General features: G+C 38.0%; 1 long non-coding RNA gene across 1 annotated transcript; it reads left to right on the top strand.

The window, feature by feature from the left end:
* Nucleotides 1-6: 6 nt before the first annotated feature.
* On the top strand, nt 7-25,972 carry LOC118496726. Its single transcript, XR_004899283.1, has 3 exons — nt 7-169; nt 24,322-24,502; nt 25,905-25,972. It is a non-coding gene; the product is annotated as an uncharacterized LOC118496726 (long non-coding RNA).
* Nucleotides 25,973-26,258: the final 286 nt, after the last annotated feature.

Raw genomic sequence — 26,258 nt, 5'->3', positions numbered from 1 at the left:
GGGGCCCAGGGGGTGGGCATTTCCCGGGGAGAGGGGAGGAGCGAGGCCCAACTAGGGCCCAAAAAGGTCGTGTCTTGCCGGCATCAATGGTGTCTCATCCTTGAAAGGAAGCGGCCTTGAGCAGCGTCTTGGGCTCTTGGGGATTGAAACACGGACCTGGATTTATGGGGTGAGATTCCCTTGTGGAGAGCCTTATAAGGATTTAATCACTTCCTTTTTTATTGTGGTTACTTTAAGAAATATTCCGTTTCAACCCCCTATAAATTATATTTTACAGATTGTAGAATTGAAGATACGGAAGGTTGCCACCGACCTCCAAATGCCTTGGTTCCCATTCTTTTGCTTTAAGGATGTGTACCGACTTATTTAGGGGCGAAATAATATATCTGGAGTCTGCTTCAGAGTAATGGAGAGTGGGCGTTATAAATGAAACGGTATTGACTAAGAGTGGTTGACTGTTGAGGCCGTGCAGTAGTTCTCCGTACTGTTCTCAGTACCTTCGTACATGTAAGAAATTTTCCACAATAAAAAAAAAAAACCCTCTTCCTTGATGTTTGTTTGGTCATCTCTGGAAATTTCAACAAGTATTTATTCAGTAACAGATATAATATGGACAGCAATGTTTCCTGCTGTGTGTGGAGGGTTTGTCAGGCAGTTCTTATACAACTAAAACCAAAACATATCACCAATTAAATACATGCAAACTTACAACTTAGTGATTCTAACTGATATGGCATGAATTCTTTGAATCTGGTATGCATGTTGTCTTTATATTCTATTAGGGCCTTCTCTAATCTCCTAGTCTAGAGTAGTCTTCATGATAGCTTCCCTAAATGTGCCTGTCCCACTTACGTTACCACATTTACCTCATGATTATAACCTCCAGAGGTGTGGAAACCTGCTCTCCCCAACCTGTGCAGTTCAACAATTGACAATGTACCTGGCGTATGGAAGGCACTGAATATTTATTGACTGAATGAAAAGCTTGTACATGGTGCAAGTATTTAGCATCTCTAAAAGGGTCGTGTGTTTCAGGTTGCATTTATGCTTATATGTATGTGTATCAATGAGTGTGCTTTTTGCTACAAGTAACAGGAGACCTAACTAAAGTAGATTAAACATTATTGGATTCATTATCTCACGTGAAAAGAATTCCAGAGGTAGAGCAGTTCCAAGATTAGGTAATTCAGTTGCTCAAGAATGTCCTCAAAAACCTGAGTGTCTTCCATCTTTCTACTCCACCATACTCAGCTGTGACTCACAAGATAAAGCAGTTCCAAGTATTATATGCAGATGATGACTTTTCAGGAAGAAAAGAAATTATTACCTCTCCAGTGTCCCAGATGTTCCTTCAGCAGACTTCTTTGCCTCATTGGCATCTCTATCAAGATAGTTAGGAGAACAAGCTCTTGAATCAAACTGCTGGTTCAGATTCTAGCTCTACTGCTTTCTACCTATGTGACTTTAGGCAAGTTAGTCTTTCTGGGCTTCACTTTACTAATAGTACATACCCTCTTCATAGCTTTATTATGGGAATGAAATGAGTTAACACCTGTAAAGTCCTTTTAAAAGTACCTAGCAAAGTCAGTGGTCAGTAAATATTAGGGTTGGGGTCTTCCACAGTAGACTAACATCTTTGGAATTCACAGTCCATAGACAAAGTACATGCCTCATTAGTGCCCAAGGAGAAGTAAGAACTTAGCAGGTGTCCCCAATTTCTGTTATGTAGAAGCAGAAACAGAGTGCAAAGAGTAATGTTTAAATAGCCTGTTAACACTTTCTCGAATATGATACAGGAAGTATTGAACTAAAAGCTTCATTTAGTTTTTTTTCCATATGATGGCTCTAGCAATGCTTGGTTGTCTTTAACTTAGTTCGAAACAACTTTGTTAGTGTGTTGTGACAGCTGTCATATCAGCATGCATTTTTTTAAAAATGTATCAAAATTGGTGAATTTTTGTGCAGCCATTTTAATATTGATGGAAGGAAAAAAATTCAACAATTTTTGCATTCTTTATTATTTCAAAAAAGGTAAAAACGCAACTGAAAAGCAAAAAAAAACCAACAAGATTGTACAATGTGTGCAGAAGGTGCTGTGACTGATCAAATGTGTCGAAAGTGGTTTGCAAAGTTTCTTGGTACTATTGGCATTTTGGCCAAATACCATATTTTTTGGACTATAAGACACACTTCACCCACCAAACTTGGGAGGAAAATTGGAGTGAGAAAAATGGGGGTACATCTTATAGTCCGAATGTAGCTTACCTGGCTCGCTGTGGGGGCAGGTAGGGGCCTATGTCATTTATGTTATTAAATATTTTACCACATTTTTTACTTCGAAAATTTTTTTCTTCTTTTCCTCCTCTAAAACCTAGGTGCATCTTATGGTCCAGTGCTTCTTACCATACGAAAAATTGGGTAATTCTTTGCTGTGGGGCTGTCTTATGCATTGAAAGATGTTTAGCAGCACCTTGGTCTCTACCCACTAGAAGCCAATAGCAGGAGATAGCCAACATACTCAAAATATCCAAATCAATAAAGTTATTGGTGAAAATGAAAAATGTGTCTTTTTACTTTATGGAAAAAACTAAACAGACTTTTTGGCCAACCCAATAAAATGCTTTCAATTCAACGGTTATTCAACTACCAATACATGTGACACCACTCTATTTACAGGTCCAAAAGATTTGTTAATGTCTAGCATGACTTTTGCCTATCCTTGACCCAATAATTATTTCAAGTGAAAATGTCAGAATTAATACCTCACACACCCAATAATGTGAGTTCATTTCTAGAATTACTCTACTTATAAATAACATAATGCACAATCAACTATTCTTCCCAGAGTCCTTAGGATAGAAATGTGGGTACTGTTTAGAAAATTCCTGTTCTTCTTCCCACTCTCAAATCCATTGTTTCTGGGCATAGACCGACATGAATATCAGTTACTCCATTCATCCTATAGGCTTGATTGGAATTGACTTGATTCTATACGTGTAATGAACATTATGGCTGCCTAATAGGTATATTTCAGTGTTCTAAATGAGTGCTGCTATTATAAGCCCAGAGAAGTTGGCCCTAATTATAATGGTCCCCTCTTTAAAGTTTTTGTGTGTGTTGGGGTGGGGGGCGAGGACTGGGAGTTACAGGAGCTAGACTAATGACCTAATGTGGGAATTTTGGCTCTACCGTGCCTCATTTCTTTTCCATTTAAGCCATCACAAATAGGCACTATTGAGGACATGCTATAATGAAAACCATGAACTTTATAATAAGAGGGAGTTGGATTTGAATACTTTTTTAAAAATTTTATCTTAATCATTATTCAAGTACAGTTTTCTGTCCTTTACTCCCATCTCTCCCCACCTCCCTCCAAATACTTTTTTTAACTTGATTTTTTCACTCAATGTTTTATTTTTTTAATCTATTTTATTAATCGTGCTATTACAGTTGACCCATTCCTCCCCCTTATTCCCCTCCACCCTGCAACCCCCTCCCACCCACATTCCCCCCCCCCCACATACCCTTCCTTAAGTTCATATCCGTGGTCCTACATTTAAGTTCTTTGGCTTCTGCATTTCCTATACTATTATTAACCTCTCCATGTCTATTTTGTACCTACTATTAATGCTTCCATAAACCTTTTCCCCCATTCTCCCCCCACTCCCCACTGATAACCGTCCAGGTGATTTCCATTTCTGTGATTCTGTTCCTGTTCTAGTTGTTTACTTAGTTTGTTTTTATTTTTGTTTTTTTTTAGGTTCAGTTGTTGATAGTCGTGAGTTTGTCATTTTACTGTTCATCATTTTTTATCTTTTTCTTAGGTAAGTCCCTTTAGCATTTCATAGAATAAGGGCTTGGTGATGACGAACTCCTTTCACTTGACCTTATCTGGAAAGTACTTTATCTGACTGTCCATTCTAAATGATAGTTTTGCTGGATAGAATAATCTTGGGTGTAGGTCATTGCCTTTCATAACTTTGAATACTTCTTTACAGTCCCTCTTTCCTGTAAGGTTTCTTTTGAGAAATCAGCTGACAGTCTAATGGGCACTCCTTTGTAGGTAACTTTCTCCTTTTCTCTTGCTGCTTTTAAGATTCCTTCTCTTTAATCTTGGCTAATGTAATTCTGATGTGCCTTGGTGTGTGTGTTTTTTGTGTCCAACTTCTTTGGGACTCTATGAGCTTCCTGGACTTCCTGGAAGTCTATTTCCTTCTCCAGATTGGGGAAGTTCTCCTTCATTATCTGTTCAAATAAGTTTTCAATTTCTTGCTCTTCCTTTTCTCTTTCTGTCACCCCTATGATTCAGATGTTGGAATGTTCAAAGTTGTCCCAGAGGTTCTTAAGCTTCTCCTCATTTTTTTTGAATTCTTGTTTCTTCATTCTTTTCTGGATGAATGTTTATTTCTTTCTTCTGGTCCAAACTGTTGTTTGAGTCCCAGTCTCCTTCCCTTCCCTGTTGGTTCCCTGTACATTTTCCTTTATTTCACTTTTCATAGCCTTCACTTTTTCCTCTATTTTGTGACCATACTTAACTACTTCTGTGAGCATCCTGATTACCAGTGTTTTGAACTCTGTATCTGATAAGTTGGCTATCTCATCATCGCTTAGTTGTATTGGTTCTGAAGCTTTAATTTGTTCTTTCATTTGGGCCATATTTTTTTTTGGTCTCAGTGTACTTGTTACATAGTAAGGGGCAGAGCCTTAGGTATATGCCATGGTAGGGCAACCCACATCACTTTGTAGTCATGCTGTATGTGAGGGAGGGGTCCGAGAGGGAACAGTGTCGCTAGCTGGGCTCTCAGCTGGCCTTGAGTCACTTCCTTTTCTACCCACAAGCATATTGGGCCCTTGTGGTGTTGATTCCCAAGGGGAGGGGGGTAGTTTTGTGTACTTTCTAGGACTCTGTGGATCTCTCCAGTGAAGACTCCTGTGAGGCTTCCAGTTTCTCCTGCCACCGCAACCCCCACAGGTTTTTTCAGTCAGAGGTTTTGAGGCCTTATTTCACCACACTGGAATCCTGGGTTGCATGGTCTGTCTCACTCCCCAGATGTTCCTCCCAGTTTATCTGCATGCGAATGTGAGACCACCCACTCCCCCAGGGGTCACCTCGCCAGGTCCGCCAGCTACCACCTTGCCCACCCAGGTTCTCCAATCACCACCTTGCTGCAAGTCCTCTCTACCTGGCTGCCATCTCTGCCCCTCCTACCAATCTGGATGAATGTTTCTTCTATAACTCCTTGGTTGTTGAACTTCCACACAGTTCAATTTTCTGGCAGTCCTGGTTGTTGTTTTAAATTTATTGTTGTCCTTTGGGTTGTACAAGGAGGCACAGTGTATCTATCTACACCTCCATCTTGGCTGGAAGTCTCTGGGTTTGAAATCTGACTTCATTACTTGCTAGATTCTGTAAAACTTTGGTCCTCAGTTTCTGAAAGTACAATTAAAGCATTAAATCATTCAGTTTATGGAAAATAATAACATGGTTCCTGCACACAGTTCTTTTCAGAATCAAACAAGGTGATCCACTTCATCTGCGGAACACTTTAGTCAGGTATTCTAAATTATAGTTATATCCTAGGCCACATCCTACTTGCTGAAGTATTAGATCCATTTCATGCTATTTCACACTGAAATGAGGGGGATGGAAGGGTAGGGAATAACTTCAAGATCCTTCCAAATCCTGCTCAAGTTAATCTTGGATATGTGGGATAAAAAGGCGAAATGAAAATCAAAAGGCCAGTAACTTAACTGTACAGACTTCAAGAACAAACTTTAAAAAAATAATAAGCAGAACATCACTTAAGCCATCATCAGATTCAGGTCACTTGTGACTTAACTACTGTGGGACTAAATCCTAGTAGCTGCCATGGCTCAAGTGAACTTTTCTCTCAGAATTTGATCAGTGCTTTCCTACCAAGTAACCAAAGTAACTAAATGACAATGAATATAATTTTTGCCTAACAGATTGGCAACATTTTAATAATTATAATTACTAATATTGATGATTGTTGTAAGATTAACCTCTAAGTAAGATTAATTTGGCAGTATGTATGCAGTTTGTTAATATGCATACTATTTTTTTTAGATTTTATTTATTTTTAGAGAGGGAAGGGAGGGAGATAGAGAGAGAGAAACATCAGTGTGCGGTTGCTGGGGGTCATGGCCTGCAACCCAGGCATGTACCCTGACTGGGAATCGAACCTGTGACACTGTGGTTTCGCAGCCCACGCTCAATCCACTGAGCTACGCCAGCCAGGGCCAATATGCATACTACTTTTCCTGACAAAAATTTTACTTCTGTGAATTTATCCCAAGGAAATAACTGGAAAAATACAAAGTTGCATGTGTAAATGTGTTCATCACAGTGTTATTCATCTTGAAATCCTGGAAGCCCTGTATGATCATCATCAATAGAGAAATGATTAAATGAATTACAGTACAGCCATACAATGGGATGCTGCTCTGCAGATTTAAAAATAACGAAGATTGGTATTTATCATAAAGGAAAAATGACCATATATTAAATTTAAAAATTTTTCCAAACAGCATGTATAATATGACCACACTTTTTGTGTGTGTGCATAGAAAAAAATATCGGAAGGTACACATTGAAATGTTAATAAGAGTTCTTTCTGGATGATGGGATCAAAGGTAATTTTTACTTTTTTCTCCATACCTTTTGTATTGTTTGAAATTATTTCAATAACGTGTTATTTTATTAAAAGATGAAATAAAGCTGTGTTTATTTTGAGAAATAGCCTAATAAAGGAAAAATAAAAGTGAGAATACATAATTCTCTTCTAAACTGATTTATTTTTAATAGATGAAAACTTCTTCAGAGTGTACTTTCTTTTACTGCTATTAATTTTTATTTCAGTTTTTAATTTAGGGCACCAGTGAGTGTGGGTTGGGAGGAGGGAAGTAGGCCAATTCTTAGGGGTTTGGGCAGTTTCAATTCTAGGCATAAGAAACAACTCAGGACTCCCTCTCACAAAGTTCCTCCTAAAATCTCTGTGCATATCTGAATTCATGTCTTCCATGACCAATTACAAAAAGATTCAAACAAAATTTCTTTAAATAGACAATTATCCTCACTCATATAAACAAACTATTCCTTAACTAAGAAAATTATGTTGCATCTCAGTAGTTCACTTGCTTCATATACTTGCATGGTATGGTATAAATAGCGTAAGCTGTATAATGAGAGAGTGATCAGAGTGGGGTGAAATTGGTCAGAAAAGACTTTCACTCCTTCATGTACAGTACAAATATATTTTCAGCTCCTATTATGTGCTAGGCAATAGGGGACTGGAGATACAAAGTGACAAGTCTTGGGACAAGGGTCTTAAGGTCTGGGCAGTTCTAAATGTTATTACTAAATATTATTCATGCTAAATATTAAAATGCAGCACAGTATTTTGCACACCACTTATGACCTTGACAGGAACTCAATAGGATAAATGTAGCCTACTGTAAAAGAAGAAATCAACATGTAACTGACCAAATAGTGGTCAATGGCTAAGACACCCTTCTGAGAGACAGAGCCTGTCCCCTTTCCTTGCTGCAAGTAAATGGAACTACCTGTAACAACCGCGTCTTGTCTTGAATGGAGCACCTCTAAGAGATAGTAACACCTTCTTGGGAAGACGTTACAAACTGCAGAGAAACAATTATAATGCAGAGTGTTATGTGCAAGATGAAACTGGAACTTAGAGGAAGGAGCCAAAGTCTTGCTGGAAGCATTAGTGTTAGGCTGACACTTGAAGGCTACATAGGAATTGGCCATAAATAGGGTTTCTAGGAGGTACATTTTCCCCTGGAAGAAGTGAAAGGTAAGTATTGTTAGAGATCAACTAAAAGATTGAGGTAAAAAAAAAAAAACCCTTTTAAACTGATTCTGCTAATATAAAAAATGAGAGGTACTGGCCAGGTAGCCCAGTTGTTTAGAATATTGTCTTGATGCCCCAAAGTCGCAGGTTCGATCCTGGTCAGGACACATACAAGAAGCAACCAGTGAATGCATAAGTGGAACAACACTCTGTCTCTCTCTCACCCTCTCTCCCTGTTTCCCTCTCTTCCTCTCTCTCAAATCAATAAATAAAAAAATTTAAAAATGGTTACAGGAGCCATTTTCCCTATTCCTCTGGGGCCCACTTCCTACCAAGTAATTTCAGTAAATAGTAACAAAGGCACTTGGTGGTGCTGGGGCCTCCTTGGTCCTTTACAGAAGCAAGATGCCTTTGGCAGTGACTTGCACACTGTTGTGTGTTAGTATTGAGAAGGTATGTGTTAGAATTTTTCAGCCAGCTATGAAGTGGCTGTAGTATTAGGGAGGTAGAAGGATAGGAATCATTGTAAGGATTCTGAGATAGTCTGATAAAATGAGTCTTGGTATCAACATTTTAGAGTTAGAAAAATTTTAAAAAAGATCTGGCCCAATTTACTCAACAGATTTTTTTTAAGTTACTGAGATCTCCAATATCTCAATAACTGCCTTCTTTAATAATACATTATTAAATCAAGTGTTCTGTGTAATAATGCTCTAGTATATCTCTGTAAAACTTAATGGGAAGATTCATTTTTTCTTCTGGATAGGAGAGAAGTAACACTGTTTCCTAGCTCTATCTAGCTCATGTGTTTCTCATGTTTATATAGTTAAAGGTCAAAAGCTGACTAAGAACAGATGAGTCCTTTCCATTTGCATCATTTTTCAACTTTTCAAAGGACTTAAAATAAACTATCATTTTTCCATTATTTACTTAAGGGATCTGTTTTTACATAATTTGTAGCTCCTGGGCACCCCCCTATCATTCTTATGAAGTATACAATGTGATTCTTACTCATCTATCAACAACTAAGAAATGTCAGTATTAATATGCATGATTTAAATCACCCAAAATAGAACAAGACAACTGAGTTGGCCATTAATATTTGTAACTTTTCCAAATATCTTACATGTATGGAATCAGGAAATCACTTCCTTGAAATAGAGGAAATTATCAGAGATGGAAATAGAGAAAGAAAAGGAGAAAGAAAGCAAGGGGTGGGGGTGGGGAAAGAAAGGGAAAATAAGAGGATGTATTTCAGTTCTGAAACCAAGGATTAATTTCTCTGACTAAAAACAAAACAAAACAAAACAAAAAAAAACAACTCTTTCCTAACCAGCATTTCATCTGAGGTAATAACACCACATTTTTAAAACCTACTTCAATCCTAGACTTGTAAGGGCTTGCAAAAATTTATAGCTGACCTTATGTAGAGAAGGATTTGCACTAATTTTCACATAGATTCACTTCTCTGTTGAACTTCAACTCAGAATCTCTGTGAGATGCCACTTGCCAGAGTATATGCAGCACCTACACCCTCATTAGTCAACCTCTCTAGATAAACCTACATTCTAAATTCTACTTGCCAATGCCTGTGCTATACAACTCATTCTGACAGTAATGATTTTACTGGATACAGTTTCTTTTGTCTGTCTTAAGGTTTTATCAGGTTAGCATTTTGAAAGGTACTGAAAAATGAAGTTACACAGCCAATATGAGAACTTTAAAAAAGGCTTCAAAGCCTTTTTGACTTTTGTTTGATATTCCTGCAATAGCAAAACTTCCTCTTTTCCTGACCACTTTCTAAATTGGCATAATATTTTGTTAAATGTGTAACCCAAGAGAAAAAAGTCCTATGAGGGACAGACATTTTCATTCACTAAACCATTCCTCAATCCACTCAATGTTTGCCAAGTTCCTTTCATGTATCCAGGATGGGGACCAAGAGTTGAAATGTCAAGATAAAGGATACAGTCCTGTCCTCAGGGAACTCACAGTCTAGCTGTTAGAACACGACTGCATTCTCAGGTAGATCTGTCTACTAATGAGAATGGAATGTACAACTTCAAAGTCTCTTATTATATGATCTGCCCCCTCTGAAATCTAATGTACTTTTTGCTGTGATGCAGTTTTACAAATTGCCCTGTTTTCTTAGGAATACTTAACCTTCAAAATAACAACCGTTGATACCTATTATAATCAAGTGTTAAGAACATTGTAGCAGGCACACTAGTAAGATGCCCTTAATGATCCCCACTTCCTTGTATTCATGGCCTTATGTAGTCTTCTCCTTCTAAGTGTGGGCTGGACTTAGTGACTTGACCCTAACCAATAGAATATGGCAAAGGTGATGAGATGTCACCTCTGTGATTACCATATTTTGCTATGTATAATGTACTCCCTTGCATAATGTGCTCCTGTGGTTTTGTGCTCATTATACACAGGATTATTATACTCATGGTATGTATTCATTATACCCATGTATAATGCACATCCTTACTTTTCCCTAAAAAAATTGGGCACATAAGTGTGCATTATACACTGCAAAATACAGTAGGTTGGAAAAGACTGTCTTCTGTCTCTATTGCCTTCTTGGATTCCATGCTTTGTTGAAGCAAACTGCTGTGGTGAAGAGGCCCACCAAGCAGGAGGTTGGCCTCAGGCCAACAGCAGTCTAGGAACTGAAGCCCTCAGCTTATCTGTCCATGAGGAACTTAATCCTGCCTATGACCATGACAGCTTCGAAGCAGATCCTTCAGAAGAGACTCAAGCCTTGGTCAAGATCTTGATTTCTACCTTGTAAAAGTCTCTGAGAGAGAAGACCTAGTTAAGCTGTGCCCCGGTTTGTGACTCAAAGAAATGGTGAAATAGTAAAGAATTTTGTTTTAAGCTATTAAGTTTTGAGGTAATTTGTTATGTGGTGATAGATAACCTATATGGAAATTATCCTTGTTCTTAAGGAGTTAACAGTATAGTTGGAGTCAGACAGAATACTAACTACAGCTTAGTGTTAAAAGTAGTGTCATCTTCAGTAACTTGGAAGAAGTTTAAACAAGGGATGCAAGTCTGTGATGCTGGCATTTTAATTCTAGTCCTGAGCTAACTTCATTCCCATCCTTATAGATTTTCCAGCTGGAAGGGTTCTTATGCAACTCACCCCTTTAGTTCTTACCCTGTACTCCTTCAAAGAAGAATAATGATACAAGTTGTAATTTTACAACTAGACTACCTGTTCCTCAAGGGTAGGAAGAGTATTTTAGTAGTGCTCCTTCAGAGTCCTTAGTTCATGCCCTTTCATATGAGGAGAGGACTCAACTAAATATGAATGATGAACTATATTCTCACAATTAGTAAAAGAGTAAAAAACACAGGAAACACCTCAGAGTTTCCTGAAAGACCTGAGAATTCTGGTGCATGTACCAGAGATGGGGTGGGGAGGGAGCTCCACAGCAGCCCTACTTGGGCTGTGATGTATAATTCATGGGCCAAATGTAAGAAACCTTGGGAGACTTCTACAGGCAATATTCACTGTGACATGCTTAGTTCCTCTGGATGCTTTCCAGAATCACTGAAACAACGTTGTTCAAAGTGTTATTTTTACTGACTGTATCAGAGGCCGTCTGTGCTCTGTCTATAACCCCTAAGTATTCACCATAACAATATATGCCAGAGCAACCAACTGTAAACACCCACAACTTTCCACTTGAGTGCTTCAGCCCAAAGTACAGGGTGCAGGCCTTAGCCAATGACCATGAGAATGGGAGGAAAAATCCCCAAGTTTCCTTTCCTTTCTTCAGTGGGATGACTCAGAGATATGTTCTATGCTGTCATCCATAGTTCCTCAGTGACATTGAACCCCAGGTACTCACAGGGGAAACCCACTCAACATTTCCTTGGGTCATCCCCAAAATAAACCTTCACTGAAATCTTTAAGTTGGCTTCTGGAGAAACCCAACTTATGATGCTGGTGAACAAATAAACAAAGATAGGAGGCTTAAGTCAGAGTCTTATTGAATTGGTTCTGCTGAAGTTGTCCTGCTTGGTGCCTCAAGAAAGAACTAGACATAGCTTGTTGAAGTGGAATCCAATGGAGAAGGCTGGGGAGGAGGGGCAAGATTTGTAGGTGAACTTGCTCACTGGGGCGGGGTGAACTACGGGGGCTCAGATCCTGTTGCTGGTGCTGAAAGAAAATTAGGTTCTGGGGTTTTATGCAAAGGGATGAAACAAGAGATCATAGTTTCTGTCAGCAGTTGGCTTCCGAGATCCAGCCTGCAGGAGTCTAGAACCCTCTCAGAGAAGGGAGCATGGTGATGGCAGGTTCAGGTTGTGTTTGAATATCCAGGCAGCCAGGCAGTGAGAGGAAACAGTGTCAACACAGAGCTAGATGTGGGGGCTCAGTCAGGGTCAGCGGGAGCCTTCCATTCACAGGGGATGAGCTGCCAAAACAAATCAGGGCCCCAGGCCTAGAGGCTTTGATACTGACCATGAAGCAAAACATGAACTCAGGCAACAGGAACACAAAAGAAGTGAGTTTAAGACTGGGCCATGAAGACAGTATGAAAAGCATGGGCTTTGGAATCGAAGCATTTTTGGTTTGAATCTCACCTTCCTAACTTTCCAGAACTGTGACTTTGGGCAAGTTGTTTAGCCTCTGAATTCAGTTTTCTCATTGGTAGAATGGGGAAAATGGTTCTTCCTTCACAAAAGCTGTGCAAGGATTTTAATGATAACATGTAAAGTGAGAGTACAAGTACAAGGTAAGTGTATTACTGCTATGACTGAGGAAGCGGGGGCAGCCCTAAGAGGCCACGCTTTCCACTGGAACCAGAACTTGCTTTGGAAACAGAAGGTAATAGTGTTCTAAGAAACATGAGTGATCAAGGAGCTCTGTCATATCAGCCAACCACTTTTGCTGAAAATGATGCATTCCAGGCAGAGAAAAGAGGCAGCAACACGACTGAGGTCATGACTAGGGTTGTTAAAGAGGCTGGCACATCCTGAGAACAACTGTGTGTGTGTGTGTAGAAGTGGGGGTATGGGGGGAAGGATAGAAGAAGAAAAGCTGTAGAGGCCTTCAGGGTGTCAGACCATGTATTCCCTACTAGGGACTCAGCACTAAGTTAAGGGCGATGAGTTGGAGAGGTTCAGATGCTTCCTGCCTAAGGTCCTAGGAACTGGTCAAGGTTAAGGGTGGCGATGAAGTCCAGATTGTGCTCCAGCAATGAGGACAGGAAGATTGGAAGAGCAATGGATCAGGAACGGCTTGACCAGATTTCAATTCTGAGATACCTAATCTGCCAGCACCCAGGTACCTGGAGCCATAATGATCTTCTGGGACAGAGTGATAGGCAAGTGTTAAACTTTTGGTGAGGCTCAGGTACTAACCAATTAAAATGGACACTGGCCAGTATGCCAGATGGGTGTCAGGGCCTGATGATTATCAGCCTTGTCTCCAGGGTCTGTCAATAGCACTGCAAGTGCATACTATGAGTGCCCCAGGTAGTAATTAATACATAGAACTTGTAGAATGTTCTATTTTCAAGACATACTTATCAGACTAAATTTGTATTAACTAGGCCTGTTAAAAAGAAGATGAGGTTACAAAAAAAACATAGGAGTCTTCTGAGAAATGTAGCTTTTTAAATTTTTGATACATAGGCTTGTATCAAACATCAAACGGTTTATCCTTATACTGACCTAGACATCTACATGGGAAAAACACCAAATTATACTTTACTCAGAAGAAAACTGCTTGCCTTATCTTTGGGTTGATTGGTAACTTTTTTAATGATTCAGACTTCCCAATAATTTTTTAGAATATTGACAAAAATAGTTGCTAACAGTTATAAATCAACACAGAGCTTGGCTTTCTTCAGCAAAGCTGGGGGGAAGACTTGTCATCCCACCAAGCCCTACCTCCACCTGAACAATCCAGCAAGATCCCAGAGGTTTGGTTGTGTTCTCACTTTGGTCTCTTGAACTTCTAAAGCTCTTCCAGGTCTTGCACGGTAAAAGCCAAAAATGTGGTGGTTCCCATGCCTGCAACTGGGTCTGGCTATAATCACCCAAAACAGCCAGAAAGGTCAACATCTGTGGAAATATAAATATTTATTTTTAAATAAATCATATTTTTTCTGGTTTAATCAAAAAGCTTTGATCAAGTTTGGTTTCAAATCATAGGCAAATATAGTAATCTGTGAAAGATTTAGCGAAGTACTTTTTTTCTATTTCCAGCTTTATAATGTAGCCACGGATTTACTTAGACTAAAGCTGATTTTAAGAGCCCCCAAAAGTTCAGCACAAAGGATAAGGTTAACTAGAGCAATGTACACTAATGAAGAGTCTGAAACAGGCTGAGCAGGTGCCTCAAGACAATGCCCTCTTTCTTCATCATGTGTGTTCCTCACGCTGAGAGAACCGAGTATACTTTGGCTGTGTGCAGATATGTTCAGGGGCAGGGGTTTTGTTTTGTTTTGTTTTGGGGGGGAGATATTTTTAGACTGGTTTAATCAATCCCACATCCAATCTGAGTTTTTCTTCAAAATGCTTTCAATTTCTTTTCTCAATATAATTTTCATCAGGCTCAGAGATGCCTTTTCCTCCAATGCTGTGGACATCTATTTCAGAATGTCTTACAGTATCTTGTGGTGTTTATGGGTGAGGTGGGTCACACTGGGCACACTTTGGGCAATATCACCTAGAATCATGCAAGCATCCAGTGGTGTTTTACCTACATCATGATTATAAATAGAAATTGAGGCTGGAGCACTGCATCATCCTATTAGTGCTAAATGCAGTCCCATCCAAGGGCACTGCAGGTCCTTCCCCTGCAGATCAGATGCTCTGTGACTCTGGATGGCTGGCTGGACCTCTGACCAGTGAAAATGAGAATCTGAGTACACTACTTTCATATTTTACAATATGCTTTATATGCATTTTTAATAACAGTAATAAAATATTCAGATAAAATTTAGGTTCATTTTGTTCCTCTCCTCAATTGCCTTTCTCTACTTTTCTCCCAGGAAACAGCCCTTGGTAGTATCCTCTAGTACATGATTCTACTTATTATGTATGTGTGTGTATATATATATATATATATATCCATCTTCAATATATAGTGTTTTTTAAATTTAAAGTAAATTTGTATCATACTGTTTTAACATTTCTGTAACCCATTTTTTTCTCCCAATGGTACCTTTGTGTGTGTGTGTGATCTATGTTAACAATGCTAATATACATAGAGACATAGCACTTTTTTTAAAACTCCTATTTTAATGTCCTTGGGAATATAATATCCTTTATTTTTCATTCCCCCTCTGATGGATTTTAGATTATTCCCTATTTTTTGTAACTGTCTCCTGTGCACATATTTGCAAGTTTCTCTAGAAGAGGACTTTCTAGACCATGAGGAATATACATTTTTATTTTTATTGTGTTGTTAATTTGATATCAAATAGTTGTATTTATTTCCACTTTATGCAAGTTCCTAGGTTCTGCATCTATTCCCATATTGCATATTGTCAGGTTAAACATTTTATAGATAATCAGAGGGATATAAAATGGTATCTAATTTTAATTTGTATTTCTCTAAGTACAGCCAGGAGCATATATTTGTGAATTTGGTTTTCACAAATTTTGCTTTGTGAATTTGTGGCTATTTAGTTTTCCTTTTATATTCATATTTTTGCTTTTTTTAAAATTAGGGGTTTGGTTCTGTTGCTTATTAATGTAAATTCTTGTGTATCTTAGATACTTAATACATATTACAAATATCTTCTCCTCACCTGTGGCTTTTTAATCAAATTTTCAAGTTAAGCTTTAATTTTGGTGTTGTTTAAACACTATAAGCAAATTTATAAATCTTGCCATTTATGGTTTGTGCTCTTTTTGTCTTGTTTTGAGAAATTCTGTTTAAGTCAAGGTCATGAAGATAATCTGTATATTCCCTTCTAATAGTGTAAAAGTTTTGCTTCACATATTTTGGTCTTTATTCTTTCTGTAACTTATCTGTGAATAGAGTGTTATGTAAGAATCTCCTTTTATTTACTTACAGACAGAAAGCCAATTTTTTTGAATACTGTAATTTTTACAATAGAAATAAATTTCTGGTTATATAAACAATTCATGGTCATTATTAAAATTCAAGCAATTATTTAAAATATTAAGAAATACATTAAATGTCACCTGAAACCCTAGGGCTCTGAGATAGTCACCTCTGCCACTTTTAACATCATTTGTTGATAGTCTCTCCATTCTCCACTTGTTTATAGTACACCTTTTTAATACAAGGAGCTTACTTTTCTAGCATTCAGGCAAACTTAGAGAATTAATACTAAATCTAGGTATAATTGATAGAATTTGAAGTATCGACTTAAAGGACTTTCAAGTTAGAGTACCTCACGTGTTTGCCTGATTTCATTAAGCAGTGTCAATAAGTGAAAGAATAAGATGGGGCATTATGTGAGAAGTCAGGACCTCCCAGGAATGGCCAGTTCTTCCAAGGGGTGGGAAGTGTGCAAACTAGGTGCTGCACACGTATGAAACAGGCATAGTTCTCTTAGGTTCACATCCAGCATGCCAGGTTCATCTTGCTAAATGTTTTCAAATTAAGACAATTAGCATTTCCTCTAATAAATAGCTTATCTTTAATTTTTTCACAGAAAGATGCAAGGAAAAACAGTCAACTGCAGTTTGAAAATAAATGGAAAATTCCAGAAATAAACAATTAGTAAGTTTTAAATTATGTGCCATGCTGAGGATGGTGATGAAATCAGCGAGTGTCACACAGGCCAGGTCGTGACTCGATCCCAATGTCCTTCATCTCTGTGCTGTGTACACTCCTTGCTGTTACTCACTTAGTAGCTGTCTTGGTTATCAGATTGACTGTCACTATATCATAGAGCTTGTGTCCAAGTAACCCTTATTTTATCTAAACGTGGCCCAAAGTGCAAGACTAGTGATGCCAGCAATTCAGATATGCCAACGAGAAGCTATAAAGTGCTTCCTTTAAGTGGAAAGGTGAGTGCAGTACAATAAAACAGTTTGAGAGGTAAGACAACATTCATATAACTTTTATTACAGTATTGTTATAATTGTTCTATCTTATTATCATTGCTCATTTCTTCCTGTGCCTAATTTATAAATTAAGCTTTATTGTAGGTATGTAAGTGTGGGAAAAAACTGTGTATACTGGGTTCATTACTATCCAAAGTTTCAGGCATCCATGGGGTGGGGATTGGAGCATATCCTCTGTGAGTGAGGGGAGACTACTGTCCCTGCACCACTGTATATTTCAGGTGCTATGGAAAAAAGTCATTTATTATATTTTACTACCACTGAGAAACAGGTGGTTCATACACCAGTATTATCCTGTCGTTATCTTAATACTTGCTATTCTTCATGAAATTCATATATAAATTCCTCCTGGGTACATTAAGTATATATTTGATTTGTGGATTAAAAAAATCACTAATACCACATATAAGGCATGTTTATCAACATATAAGATAGAAAGTCTTTCTGTTTTTTGCCCTTAGCTGATATCAAATGAACACTGATGAAGTCCTCAGCTTTTATGTAGACATTGTAACAATGTATATATGGCATGAGTTTTTATGAATGTGTTCAGTCATTACTAATTTCAGTTCCAAAGTGGTTTAAAGTGTTTTAAATAATTAGAATATTCAGTGTAGATTTCAGTCATAAATTGCAGAACTGTATGAAGAGATTTTGAAGAGCTACGTAAAGATTAAGTCTCCAATCCCAAATATAACCATGTTAGAGAGGTTAAAAATACTTCTCTTATTATTTTGTCTTGTCTCAGCTCTGCATCTTCCCCTTTTGCCACAATCTAAAACGAAATTGGCAGAAAGCAACAGCCCAAAGCACAGCCAGTATGTTAGCAGAACAGGATTCCCAGTGCTCGTGACAGGAATTTGTGTAGACCCGGGGGAATCAGAATGACTTCTTTTCAAGGCATGCACAATTTAGCCAGATACCGACAAGCCCAGGTTCTTCCTGACCACACTACTTTAATACTAAGGGAGCATTTGCTGCTCGATTTGAAATTAACCCATGCTCCTAAACTGTTCCACTGGTGTAACATTGCAGTTTTGTAAAGCTGTTTCCCTTGAAGATACTCCTAAAGAGAAAAGAGGAAATTGCCTATATGTATGTTTCTGAGACAACTTCAAGGGGTTTTTAACAGGCAAAAAATTTCCAGTGTGTGGTTTTTTTGTCTCATCTGAAAGACACTGTGGTTTTCAACTAGCCTGGCGCAGTTACTACAGTCATTTTACATGACCTCTTTTTTTTAAACAGGCATAACGCAAGGCTGAGCTCATATTTTCATGAAAGCCACTGTGCCATCTAAGCAGAACTAACACTGTTAGAAGAGCATGCAAATTGTAATTTTAAAAAAATCCATAAGCCAGCAGTTTCTTTTGACCACAGTGGTTTTTTTCCTCCTGCTCATTTTGCTGAAACAGCAGCATTGGTGTACACTGCAAGGCTTTAGCTTTCTGCTCTAGTTTGCTGTTCTGATGAGAATTGTGCATTTGAGGATGTTTTGTTTCACGTGTTAAGTGTATATATACAGCTGGATTTTTAATTTTCTAAAGATATAAACTCCTCCCTTGTTTACTCATTTTTTTCTCTTCCATAGGATTCAATATGGCCATCTATTGTGGGTGCCCTATTACTGTATGTTGAGTGAATATATGGTTGAATAAATGAGTGACTGAACAAACATTTTCAGTCTCTCATTTTCCAAACTAAACAATGCAAATTAGATGGGATCCATTTCCATTACAGAGGAGAATCTGTAGCAATGCACAAACAAAAAGAAGAGAATTAGAAGCCCCAAAATGAGGCAGGAGCTAGAGTTCATAGTCCCATAATAGTTTAGATTATGTAGAGGCATCTATGTAGTAGGGTATATATGTTGTGTGTGTGTATATATACAATATGCATATATATTTAACAATACCCATATTTATGTAATTATTTATGTATTTCAATGTATTATATAATACATATAGGCATGCATATATGTTTTTGTGTTTCTCACTGTGTGTATATATTTATTTTAATTTGCAGCAGTTACTTTTTTAAGATTTATTTATTTATTTTTAGAGAGAGGGGAAGAGAGGGAGAAAGAGAGGGAGGGAAACATTGCTTCGATGCCTCTTGCATGTCCCCAGATGGCCACAACCCAGGCATGTGCCCTGACCAGAAATCAAACTGGCAACTTTTTGGTTTGCAGGCCAGCACTCAAGCCACTGAATCACACCAGCCAGTGTCAAAGTTACTCTTTGACACTGAACTACCTTTATTTAGAAAAGTACCTTGATTATCCACTGTGGATGGGAAGTAAGGCTATTGGCCAAAATATAAGGAAGTAAAGTCACAGCTAAACCAATTGGAATCTAAACATCAACAGGAATTTGGGAATGGGGTTACAATAATCAGGAAAGTAGAAGGGAGAGAGATTAAAGATAAAGAAATGGGATTCCACAACATTTAGCTTGGGAAAGTTGTTTTTGGGGAAATCAAAGGAAAGAGGCTGAATTCCATGCCTGGGTTGGCCCAGAAGAAAGACAACAGTGGACACGGACCCCAAGGGAGATGTGAGCTCAGCAAGAACAGAATTTTGGAACTAGAAGTAAATACAAGTCTGTGAAATCTCAAGAATTAATAAGTAAATTTGGAGAGATCATTAGACTTCTCACAGAGATTGGGAAAAAGACTCAAGCAAATTTTAGTGAAATCTTGAAAAGTGCTGCTACCTCAAGTTATGTGTCTGGGTTCCTTAAAACCAGGCTTAGGGTGAGTTATTGAGAAGCCCTCTGTTCAATCCAACAATTCACTCTCATGTATGATCTGCTTAAATCTCAGAGTTAACAATAGATATTTGAACTGTAGAGACTACATTAGAAACTTTAGTCCTGATTCTGGTGCCAAATCTGAGCAGGTGCAGCACTTCACACAGAACATCCCTGATTCGGGGCCCATGTCCCCTAGTCCTCTCCAAAACAATGTGCGGGGGTGGGGTGGGATAGATCACCGAGAGGCAAACTAAAAAGACATCTGGTTAATCTAAGTGTTCACAGTCTGATGTTAAAATATTTTTATCTTTTTCCCCCAGGGTTGTATCAGTTAATATATTAAAATACCAATGAATTTTCTACTTCTATGATACAGATGGTTATTGTTCCGGTTTTACAAATAAGAGGACTTTGACATAAGCTTGCTCAGCACCAGCAGAACAGGATTCTGCTTGAGGAATTATTTCCTGAGTTGGGGTTGGTTCACTGGATGCCATTGTCCTCCTCTACAAAGGGTTTATTGTAAAATGTTTACAATTGCACTTTTAGGAAGAGTTCAATGTCTATTTCTATCTTGGTGAAAATGCGGGTGAATCTATACAAGTGGTGGTAGAGTCCTCTGGCAGAAGGGAAAGAGGAATTAACACTTGCCATGTTCTTACCATGAGTCCAGCACTAGGACTTCTCACCTACATTATCTACACTTGCTTAAAGTTAAGGCAGAAGTGACAAACTTCCTGGGGTGATGTAATGTTCTATAACTTAGTAGGATGGTGCACAAGGATACATATTTGTCAAAAGGCATGAAATATTTAACTTTTGACATAGGTGCTAGAGTGTTTAGATGTAAAATGTTCTTATGTCTAAATTTTGAAACACATCCAAAACCCAAATGGATTGGTGGATGGATAGAGGGATGATTAGATGGACTGATATGTGGTAAAGCAAGTATAGCATGATGTTAGTTTTAGAATTTAGGAATAGATACACAAGTATTCATGATATAATTCATTCAACTTTTCTGTATGTTCGAAATTTTTCATAACTAAATATTAAGGAAAAAAGTGTTATGATTAGCTTCTACTAATCTATTATAGAAAACCTGTATTTGAGTACTCCAAAAGCAAATGTCCCAGTAAAGCTAGTTTTATAGCTACGTGGGTAAAAGTTCCTCCTTGAAAGTAAATGAGTATGCCAGCTACTTCTAGTTGAAGTTGCATTTCTCATATGTTGTGCTCTCTTCTTTGAACTACTGCCAAGTGCTTTTCCAAGACACAGGGTACGGTTCTGGTCTTACTGGCCTCTTAGCGGCATATGCATCCTTGGCCATTTCCTCCTCAGGAAGCATCTCTTCTATGCCTGGTTAGACGCCACACTCTCCTGGTTTTCCTCCTGCCTTTCTGGTGCTTCCTTCTGCAGCTTTTTTTTACTATTTCCTTCTCCTTTATCTACTTTTAAATGTTGAAGTTTCTTTGGGCTGTGTTCTGGGCCTTTTTTCCTTTCCTTTGTCCTGAAGTGGTCTCATCAGTTTCATTGGATTTTAGTACCATTTCCAGGATGATCTTTCTCAAAGCCATGGCTCCAGCCTAGTCCTCTCTTTTCAACAATGAACCCTTAAATCCAAATGCTTTCTTTGAATCTCCACTTGAATGTCTCCCATGCTTCTCATCCCTAATAAGTGCACATCTGAATTCCTGATCACACCCCATCCAGTCACCAGGCCTGCTCCTCTTGTTTTCCAAATTTCAGTAGATGACAGCCCCACGTCCTTTTTGCTCACTCCCTACATGCTATTCAACCCGGAGTTGATGTTTCTCTTTCCCTTCACCTCCCTGCCACCACCCTACTGCAGCAGCCCTCTGTACCCCAACTACAGTAGGTGCCCCTGAGCTGGTATCCCACTGGGAGTCTTACTCCACTCTAATCAATCAAAACTGCTGATGTCATCTTTTAAAAGCATAAAGATTTCATATATTATTTACTTAAAACTCATCAATGGCTTACCACTGTTGTTAGGATAAAAGACAAAATTCTTACTATGGACTACAAGGTCCCAGTGCTAGGGCCCCTGCCTGCATCTCTTTCCTTTCTCTTGCCACCTCTCTTTGCTCACTCTACTGGGGCCACAGGAACTTCAGTCCCTCTAACAAGTGAATCAAAGCATTTTCCTACTCTCAGGGTCTTTGTATAGTACAGTCCTTCTTGGAACATTCCTACAAACCTTCCTGGCAAAGCCCTACTCATTCAACTCAAATAATGCTTCTTTAGAGAAACTTCCTAACACATCTCTCCCTCTAAATGATATCTCCCTCTGTTATTGACTGTTATATAGCCTTTACACCTGTCTTACACTGGAATTAGTGATTACATGTTTGTCTGTGTGCTTATTTTGTCAGTGTCTGTCTATGCTGCTAGACCTGAAACTCCATGTGGGCTGGGAGCTTGTCTGCTGTGCTCACCTCTGCATATGCAGCACCTGACACAAGTTCCTGGTACTTCAGAGGTGGCTGATACATACTTATCTGTTGAATGAGCACATGGCTATACCTCAGGGAGTTGCAGTTTGAAAGGTGATAGACAGTATCACAAATCAATATGGCATCAAGATTCAAGATCATTAGGACCTGTATAGTCCACCCCACAGGTGTCAGGAAGAAGCTATTCAACATTGGATGTGAGCATGATGGGCCCACGCAGCCTATTATGAATCATTCCTGTCTCTTTCCAGCTCACCCTCCACATGTAGGTGAAAAAACAAAAAGCAAGAAGGAGCTCCCAATACTTTAAATGTCTGCTAAAAAGACTTCCTCTTCCTCATTTACCTGCAGGGAACATTTGTGGGCACAATCTTCAAGCACCAAAAATGAAAGACAAATAGCTGGGACTCAGAATCACACAGTTTGTCCTTCTCTGACCCTGTGACTCATTAGATGTATGACCTTATGTAGAAACTTTTCTCTTAGAACCTTGATATGCCCCACCTGTGTCATACACTTACTAAAAGTATAAAATGAGCAAGTGAAAGTGATTCCTATACTCTAATCCTACAGACCACCACATGGATGTGGGTTACTGTGCAGCTTCAAGAATAGTAAAACATTAGATATATACCGATTTTGCCTTTTTAAACAAATAAAGGTGCTATTACCAGCTGTCTTACTAATTGTTTTACAATAAGAATAATGAACAACTTGCTATTCTTTCCACTTTAAGAAAGATAGTTAATTACCCATAAGAACACAGTGGAAACTACTTACATTAAGAAATTTTATTTCCTAAATCAGCAATTCATATTCAAAATTAACCTACACAGCACTTAAATTGTGTGAGCATTCAACTGACCTGTTAGTAATAACTTTCTAGATTATGCTGCACTAAAATGCACATTTTCTCTAATTACATATTATTTTTATAACAAAATATCTTTATTTTTCTGTTTGTTAAAGTATTTACTGATAAAAATTCAAATGATGTACAAGTATAATAAGTAGCAAGAGACAATCATTCATAAATATCTTCACTTTATCTACATCAAAAATAAGTAAGACTTGCAAGTATTGATAAATATAAATAAGTCTTATGAACAGGCATCACTTGATGACAATTTTTTAAAATATTTATTTATTTTTAGAAAGCAAGGAGGGAGAAAGAGAGGGAGAGAAACACCAATGCTCAAGAGATACATTGATTGGTTGCCTCTTGCATGCCCCTAACTGGGGACCTGGCCTGCAACCCATGCATGTGTCCTGACTGAGAATCAAACTGGCAACTTTTTGGTCTGTAGGCCAGTGGTCAGCCCACATCAGCTAGAGCATTTGATGAGAATTTAAAAAATCTCTCATACATAGAATTATTTCAAAAGACTGATTCCATATTTCAAAAGGCATACATTTTTATTTATTTTACATTTTCAACTACTAGCTATTAGTTCTTTTGGGGAAAATGGCTTCCCAGTGTATATTTGAAAAAACTGTTGTTTACAGTTAAACAATAAGAACTAAAATGTCTATTAAATGTTTCCAGCAACTTTACGATATGTAGAACAACTAAGAGAGAGATAAATTGTTAGCAGTGAGAAATGATGCAAGGACCCATGGTATTTCTTAAATGTTACATGGAAGAGGCAAGAAATAAAAGCTTAATGGCATATGCTGAATTTTCAGATTTAGTAAGTACAGACATTATGATGGCTTTGACTTTTTACAGCATCAGTTCATCAGTACCGCCACAAGGAAATAGTCAAGAATATTACTAATTTTAAATGCCAGCCAGTCAACAAGAATAAAGCTGAAATTCTGGGATGGTCTAAGACAAGTCAGGAACATGCCAGGAGTACTGAGTAACTGTTCAGGCTAAATTCATGTGAATTACTGGATAACCCTGGGTTTCTAAATTGTTCTGCAGCATAGATCAACCTACCTGTTTTAAACACAGGTAAGGAAAGAGCTACTCCTGTTCTATATTGCCATCTAGTGGTCAATGATATCCATCCACTTTGGTGCATTTGCTTCAGAGAGAGACTTGTTAGCAAGCGAGCTGATGAATGTTATTTGAGACACAGAAGATGAACTCACCTTTGAGTTTTAGTTTCTTTTTGGACTTTAAAATGTTTATTTAGTGAAGCAAATCTGATGTTTTACTTTTTAAAATATTTTAGTTATTTTTAGAGAGAGGAGAAAGAGAGGGAGAGAAACATTGCTGTGAAAAGCATGGATCTGTTGTTTCTCCTACATGTTGACCTAACCAGGGAAAGAACCCACACAGCCCAAGCATGTGCCCTGACTGGGAATCGAACCCGCAGCTTTTTGCGTTACCAGATGAAGCTCAACCTGTCAGGGTGCAAATTAGGTATTTCATTATCTTTAATCAATCTGTAGGAAAAAAATAAGCAACATTTATAAGTAGCATCTCTTCCTCTTTTCAAGAATTAAAAATGCATAAGGTTGTTAATTTTCCACTGAGTGGCCATCGATAATTAATTTTTTAAATCTCTTTCTCTTTTCCCCCTTTTGCTCTTTCTACCTATTTCACATGTCTTCCATATCACCTTTACTGTACTGTGTAATTTAAAGCAAAAAACAATTCAAGGTTCCTTGCAATCAATGTATTTCAAACATATGGATCCTGACATCAATACAATGGGTTGTGACTGTACTAAAAAAAAGAAAAGATCTTTTTTGCATTTTTGAGGAGTCTTTATACTGTTTTCCACTGCAGAATGCCACTTACAAGAGATATAAAATAGACACACAAAAGCTCCTGCTGATGGCCAGGAGCTGAGGGGAAGGAGAAATAGGAAGATGTTCAATAGGTGCAAAGTTTGTTACACAACGTGAAAGAGTTCTAGAAATCTGCTGAACCACCTTGTGCCTACAGTTAACAACACTGTATCGTACACTTGAAAATTCATTAAGAGGGAAGATCTCGTGTTAAGTATTCTTACCACAATAATAAAAATAAAGAATCATTAAAGAAAACCATGAACAACAAAAAAGACTAGATTAGAATCTAAAATGTTCGAATGCTCCCAAGTGTGGAATGGATATTATTCTGTGAAATTTATGTTACACGTATGTGTGTTTGTGTGTACTAGGACATGATGTAAAGAGCTTTTCATCTTCTGGGTCAGGTCAAAACGTTAAAAAGACTTTATTGTTCTAAACAATTAAACTAAAGCTAAAAATCTATGTTTTATTTCAAGTGAATTAGGTTTCCTTGTATGTAAACATGCTCTCTTTATTTACAAAAGGCCATTTAAGATGCCCTCAAGGAGTAAATAGGACACCATTAGAGGTGTGTAAGTCGGATCTCTACTCTGGCCAGCCCAGCCTATTCTCTTCTGTTTCGTGTAAGGATAAGGTAGGACTGATCCCAAAGCTTTATCAGATAAGGCACATATTTGGAGCATGACAGTCCTGGTTTTGAATCTCAACACAGAAACTTCTAGCTGTATGTTAGTCTTTCTGATTCTCAGCATCCGAAACTGAAAGTGAAGCTAATAATCCTTACTTCATGGAGTTGTTGTCAAAAACAAATGTGTAAGTAGATGATGGACCCATCACATGGTAGGCACACAAACTAAGTAGCTGCTAGAAACAGCAGGGGTTGCCAGTTTACTGATATCATTTTAAATAGGTCTTGTTTTCTTGCATTGCCCTAGATTTCTCTCTGTTGGAATTGCAAGTATCCCTAAAACAATTTAAAACCTGTGAATTAGCTTGAACCCCAATAAGCGTTTTTTCTTCTTCAGGGCAGTCCAGTGAGAGCCTTAGCTCTTCACTCAGTTATTCTGCTTGTATCTGTTTCATTTATGGCAAGTCTCAGTGGAAGTGTTTTCCTTACTTCTGTAATGCCTTCTATATTTCACAGAACCTGTGTCTCTTATGGTTTTTCCTTCTCAAGGGATGGTGCCATCCTAGGGGACTTACTGCCTAAAGATAACAATAGTATTTTGTGTCAGTAGAGCAGGTCCCAGGAGAAGAGTGACATATGAATTGACATATAACACTATATTAGTTTCAGGTGTATAACATAATGGTTTGATATTTTTATATGTTGCTAATGATCACTACAATAAGTCTAGTTCACATCCACCACCACATAG

Source organism: Phyllostomus discolor, chromosome 9 (genome assembly GCF_004126475.2).
Source record: "Phyllostomus discolor isolate MPI-MPIP mPhyDis1 chromosome 9, mPhyDis1.pri.v3, whole genome shotgun sequence".
NCBI lineage: Eukaryota > Metazoa > Chordata > Mammalia > Chiroptera > Phyllostomidae > Phyllostomus > Phyllostomus discolor.
Note: the sequence above shows the minus strand (reverse complement) of the source record. Positions and strands in the feature narration are given on the sequence as shown.